The sequence below is a fragment of the Papaver somniferum genome, chromosome 1, assembly GCF_003573695.1.
Source record: "Papaver somniferum cultivar HN1 chromosome 1, ASM357369v1, whole genome shotgun sequence".
NCBI lineage: Eukaryota > Viridiplantae > Streptophyta > Magnoliopsida > Ranunculales > Papaveraceae > Papaver > Papaver somniferum.
This window is the reverse complement of record NC_039358.1, coordinates 90,230,865-90,237,393: the sequence shown is the minus strand read 5'-3', so window position 1 is coordinate 90,237,393 and position 6,529 is coordinate 90,230,865. Positions and strand designations below refer to the sequence as shown.

At 35.2% G+C, this 6,529-nt stretch overlaps 1 long non-coding RNA gene across 1 annotated transcript; it reads right to left on the bottom strand.

Annotated features, from left to right (window-relative positions):
- Positions 1-484: 484 nt before the first annotated feature.
- LOC113294198 lies at positions 485-4,672 on the bottom strand. Its single transcript, XR_003332649.1, has 5 exons — positions 3,824-4,672; positions 3,513-3,718; positions 2,725-3,424; positions 2,250-2,617; positions 485-2,143 (listed from the first exon to the last, which is right to left on the bottom strand). It is a non-coding gene; the product is annotated as an uncharacterized LOC113294198 (long non-coding RNA).
- Positions 4,673-6,529: the final 1,857 nt, after the last annotated feature.

The window sequence follows — 6,529 nt, the reverse complement described above, 5'->3', positions numbered from 1 at the left end:
TCATAATTTAGATTACGAACAATAAATTTTCCTTTACCGAAATTCATCAAGTATGAACAAATAAGCTTAGTCATATATATTTCGAGAACTAATTATAAGATAAACTTGACTCGAAATTCTTGATATGCTTAAGATAGTCTAATTAGTTATGCGACAACGTTTCATAGATAGAAAGATGAATATAACTTAAGAAATAGGTGGTTCAGTATTCACTCACCTTTTGTTGAAGAAGTTCTCCAAAATCTTCGGTTGATCTTCGCCTTCAAACGATAGAACGCAATGATGACTGTTGTGATGTCCGTTTCTCAACTACACTTTTATCCTAACCCGAGACTTAACTAATTGTAGACTACAAACCAAGATATAGTTTTGAAAACTAAATTTGATAACAAGCTTGAGATAACAACACTTGTGAGTTCGACCGAGCAATGCTCTAACAACATGTCCACTACCTCTGTTTTGCCATTCAATCCTATACCAGTGATCAACCAAAGGAAATTCTTTATTCAAAAACTCTTTGAAGAATACATATATCTGCCCTTTTATGGAACCATGATACAACCAACGAATTATCGTTTAGTAACCTTTCCCTTTCTCTCATTTTATCATTGAATCTAAAGCTTCCAACCTGTTTTCCGGGTCAAGGAGCATGTAGAGTTCAGGCCATTGGAGGTCAGCTGCACTAATTGTGAAGAATATGGACGTTGGCTCAACTGATTCACCATCGATATAAGCTCTTTTAGCATACTATACCAATAAGCTTTGCATCCACGAATCTGTTGCACAACATAAGAAACACGACCAATTAACCAGATGTCCTCTGATGAGACCATTTCTCGGATACTTTCAATAAAGAGTTTATGATCTTGTGGGTACTTGTTAATGTAAACAGATCCTAAAGATAATGCACGCCACCTGGTCAGCGAATTTAAAGTAAAATATCAAAATCTTGAGTCACGAGGGAAACACCCTCCATGGTATCCCATCAGGTACTGAAAATACACACGTTCAGGTACTTTCCTAACTCTTGGTTGCTGTAAATCTGCAGAACCGTCAGGAAATAAAGCCTGAAACGCCATGTTGATATACCCTTTTGTTGTAAACTCACTAATTACTTCACCAGTAAACGACAAATCCATGTTGGTCTTATCTATCTCATCATTCTCCAGAGCTTTTCTAACGTGCCTCTCCTGATCTAGCTGCACTGTTACTCCAATTGTGCATACAGTTTCAAACTCATCGATACTGACACTCTGATCTTGCAACTCTGGAGGTCCATCATACCATCATCTTCACTGTTACTGCCGAAGAACTACTATTTCCCTGTTGGCCAATACCTCCATCTTTAACTTGAAGGTTACATGGAACACGTTCCTCAGGAAAAGTATCGATGTTCTCCCCACTAATTTCTATATCTGGGTAGTATTTATGATTTTCTCTCAGCCACATCAGAGCTTGCCGCACATACTCCCGCCGAACTATAAACTCTTCCATTGACACATTGCCAGTTCCCTTCACAACCAAAATTGCCGATAGATCTTTAGGTTTACATGGAAGTACTTTAGCTATCGCATTCACATCTCGTACAAAATTAATAACATTACCACCATATTTATACTGTTGGCCTTTGATTCGATATACCGACATTACTGTATGGACACAACCTATCAAAATATTCTCAAGATCGGTTAAACGGGATAGCTCGTCCGGTACATCTCTTGGAACCATTTTATTGTCTTTATTAAACAACAAAACTTCTGAGTGATTGTCTTTGTCTGTCTAACAAAACGTACAGATCCCTTCAGGTGACATATCTGGGAACATCGTTTTGCATTCCAAACAAAAACCCCATTTTATCTTATCCATTGTTTCTCTGAACCTTTGAGCGTTTGATGGTCTATCATCAATATTTGATTGAGCATTTGATGGTATACCGTCAATATTTGTTTGAGCAATTCTACAATGTCAGTTTCTTTGTAGTTTATTATACATGACATGCGTAACACTTCTTTGCTTCCTTATACGTGTTACATAGTATCTTCTCTGGCGTGCATAATTTGAAAGTGCAGGGGGTTTACAGGGATATGTTATCTACACGTCAAAGAGGTTGTCTAGTTCACTTGTTACTGAACTCACTGTCAACCTATATGACATCGAAAGGAAAAGGAAAGTTTATCCCAGTAAAAATCAATTCTGGAACTTAAGAAAAGATATGAAAAAAGGATAGAATCGAGTTTTTAAATGTTTACCGGAGAATTCCACTTGAGGAAGTCCCTACTGGCACGTCAAAGAGGCTACCTAGTCCACCTGAGGCATATGTAATTGGTACATCAATGAGTCCATCACAACTCAGGTTCTCTCGGAGGATTCGATATTGTGCAATTCTTGGACTTCGACAGCGTTCGAGCAATGACTTTTCATACCATAATATTCGGTTTCTTCGGAGTTATGCTAATCTTCCAATTCGAGCTTGCTCTGCATCTCTATTCGATTTAAGGCTCAAATCCAAATGGGAAAATATTTCTTTTATAAGAATATGATGCCGTACAACTTCATCCGATCTCGATTGCAAATTACTTGATTCTGCTTTATGCGCTTCACCTTTTCCCCCCCGAGGCTGTTTACCATAAAAAAAGGTAGAATCACTTAAATCAATGCCTGAAGTGAAATTCAACCAAAAATTCGAGTATAATATACGAAATAGTATTTGGGGAAACTACATACTCGATTACAATGTGCTACAAACTTTCCTTTTCTCTTTCGGGATGCCTCGCAGTCAAGATCTGGGGTTTGGGAGGGAATGACCACTGTTACTGCTGCATTACATGGGAATGATGCATTAGCTTGATGCTGAACTTGGGCATAGTAATATTGCTCCCATATTTTGTTTTTCAAACTTCCTTTGTTCCTTCAATGCCCGTCATCTTTCGTTATACGTCTTTCCTTCTTCCTCTTTATCATTCTCTGCGGCGTGCACAACACCATGCTGAAATTGCTCGAGGACCATGGGATTTTGTCATGGAATCGAAGCCACTGCTTCACCTTGAGAGTTTCAACTGCAACTTGTTCCTGTCACTCCCTGATGGCCATCTCTTTCTTTCTCGAAATCCACATCTCGGTGCTTAACTTGCTCTAAAATTCTCGGGCCGTGGAATCAATGTTCTCGCAGTACCTTGAAAGTTATTATTGCAACTTGTGTTTTCAATTCCTCTTGTTTTCTTCATATGATGATAAGCATTTCTACGTCTTTGTAGATGTGCTTCCTTTTCAATTTCAATAATGGAACTTCGTCTTTCCTTCATTACAATATAGTGTTTTTATAATTTAAGTTCTCTCTACTGAAGCTCAACTCTAGGACTTCGGCAAGGAATCAAACTTGATTCTGCTTTATGCTTTCCACCCGAGTCATAAACTTGTACACTTGCTGCACATATAAAAAAAAAAATCTACATAATAAGTTTATATTATTAAACCCTTACTTAAGGACTGAGCATTAGAATCAGTGAGCTTACAACTTGTACTGGCTTCATTAATTCTTGTCTTCCGATTTTGATAGGAAATAAAGCTTCTTGCATTCAACGCCTGTTTTTATTGTTCGGTCAATTTCTCTTGTTTTGCTTTGCATTGAGCACGCCATAGTTGTTTCTGACGCTGGGATTGGCTATCTTGCAGCCATAAGTCTCGGGCTTCAACGGACGTTATATTGCGATGAATCCATCTATAAAAAATGGGTTAATTGAAGTTAAACAATGGTATTCTTTTGGGAATTTGCACAAACATGATTGAGAAGTTAAAAAGAGCCAAGATGGAGAAACATAAGTACCTGTAAATTATGTGATGAACTTTATATCTGAAATCAAATTTGGTGTACAAATTGGAGTGTTTGTGTATTGAAGCATTATATGAACTGAAGTGTTTTGTATATCAAATTTGATTTCAATTTTCCATTAAAGATTTCAACATAAGTACCTGTAAATTATGTGACGAGCTTTATATTTAAAATCAATTTCGGTGTACAAATTAAAGTGTTTGTGTATTGAAGCATTATATGAACTGAAGTGTTTTGTGTATCAAATTTGGTGTACAAATAAAAGAGCTACAAAAAAATGGGTTGATTGAAGTTAAACAATGGTCTTCTCTTAGGCATTTCCACAAACAAGTAAAAGAGCTGTAGTAGAAGTTAAGAAGAGACGATGTGGAAAAACATATGTATCTGTAACTAATTTGATGAACTTTACATCTGAAATAAGAATTGGTGTATGAATTGAAGTGTTTGTGTACGAAACATCGTATGATATATGAATTTAAGTGTTTTCTATTTGAAATTGAGGGAGTTGGAGGAGGAGGGTGGTGGTGGTGAGTATGAATTTAAATTCGAATTTGGTGTATCAATTGAAATCAAAATTGGAGAAATTCAAATATATAATAAAAATTGTTGGTGCTGGTGGTGATAGTAGTAGTGGTGGTGGTGAGGTTGTCGGCGGTGACAACAACCTCCACCGAGAAGAGACGCTGAAATCTGTATTGCAAAATCGAAATCAAAAGTGGAAAATTGGTCAAAAATATGAAATAAAATTTGATTTTTTTTACGAATGTGTGAATTAGTGATTAGTGGTAATGGTGGTGTTGGTTGCTGGTGGTGGTGGAGGTGGGTCTCGGCGGTGACAAAAGTCTGAAGGGGGAAACTGGGGAGGAGGAGCAAGAAAAGATCAGGTAACATGATATGTAATTTCCGGGTTCTTTGACTGCCCCTCTTTTTCACGAAATTTACCAAAATGTGACGGGGACATAAACAATTGAAAAGAAAATGTGGAGGGACAGTTTTGTCCAGTGAAAAAGTAACTAAAATTTTAATCACACCAAACAAATAACCATTATTTTTTATCAAATCGCACTTTACGTTAGTCTATATTTTATAAAAAAATGGCCATAAAAGGGACTCCTTCCCTTCGGGCCCTCCGGTTGGTCGACCCAATTAACTAAATTTTGATGAGAAAATTCGAATATTTGTTTGATCAATCTGGGTGATTGATTCAAAATATTTTTCTCTCCCTCTGACACTTGCCCTCATCATGACAATGTATTTTTTTCAAGTCAATCTCTTCCATAGTAATTAGCCGATAGATTTACTCTTTTACAGGGTTCTTAAAATGGTACGTCTATCATGACAACTAAACTAATGTAAAAAAATTAGCCGAACTCCTGGTTTTATATACTCCCTAACTTTTACCTTCATCCTAGCGATTGGAAGCCTTAAGCTACTGGATTTCCATCATGGATCGAGAAAACAATAAGAGAGATCAAACACAAATATTATAGTACTACTAGTGAAATAAATATCCATTATCATAATCTTTATACAGGTAAAATTTTTGCACAAGTATTTTCTGAATTGGTATAAGATTGAGCCGAAAGTAATACGCATGAGCATCAAAAATAGATATCAGTCTCTTATTACTTTGTTTTTCAATTTTCCAACTTCTAAGCACAAAGTGTTTATTTCTATCTCCCTCATTAAGGCAGTAACTAAATATGATCCACATTTAATTTAAATACATTTTTTAAGTGTGGGTATCCGATACTCATCTTCATTATGCACTCTTTGATGTAGTTTGTTCTTTTTGTCAATCTTTTTTTCCCGTAGTTTCAAAATCCATAGAAAAGAAAGACCCCAGATAATATAAAGGCATAAATCACAATATGAACTATAATTCAGATGTTTTTAGCCTTGATTAAACCACGATAAATTTAACAACCTAGTTTTGGATGCCTACATCGACTAGGTCTAACAATATTTAAATTATGAATATAATTCTGTATTTTAGTTTAAAATGTGGTTTGTATTTTTGTTATTATCATTATTTTTGATACATGCTTACTTTTACTCCTGAATCCTTATATTTTTTGCTTCGATTGTGTGGAATAGTGCAATTAATTATGTTATACAATTGCATATGATTAAGTGTTAGTTTAGCGGAATATTTTCGCCAACACTTCCATTGGTTTGAGAATCCACAATATTAGTTTGGCAGTTGAGTTCCGTTTCATATCTTTAGAGACATTTTAAACATAATATTTACATGTATATGTAACCTTTTGAAATAACCATTTATCCGTATTTTTCAATATTATTATAATTTTCTTTCAAAGTAAAAAACGATTAGTATTTATGAATATTGGTATTTGTGACTATTTACCTTTCACATAAACAACATACCAATACATTTAGGAGAAGTTATGAGGAAAAAAAATCCATTGGATAAAATATATGTGCAAAAAAGGATATTCATTTGCAACATAAAAATAAACCAATACTTGCATTACGGAATACATGATTTTAGTTAGGCCGACTATATATGATAACCGTAGGTTCACAAAATTTACAATCTTGTCTTTCTCAACCTTTAGTTTGCGTTTTTCACCCATAAAGACTTGGTTAACATCTTGGACCAAACAAACTCTAATTCTGGGGAGTCAAACCTCTTTAATTATTACTAACTAATTCTATTTTTCTTGATAAAAAGTAAGT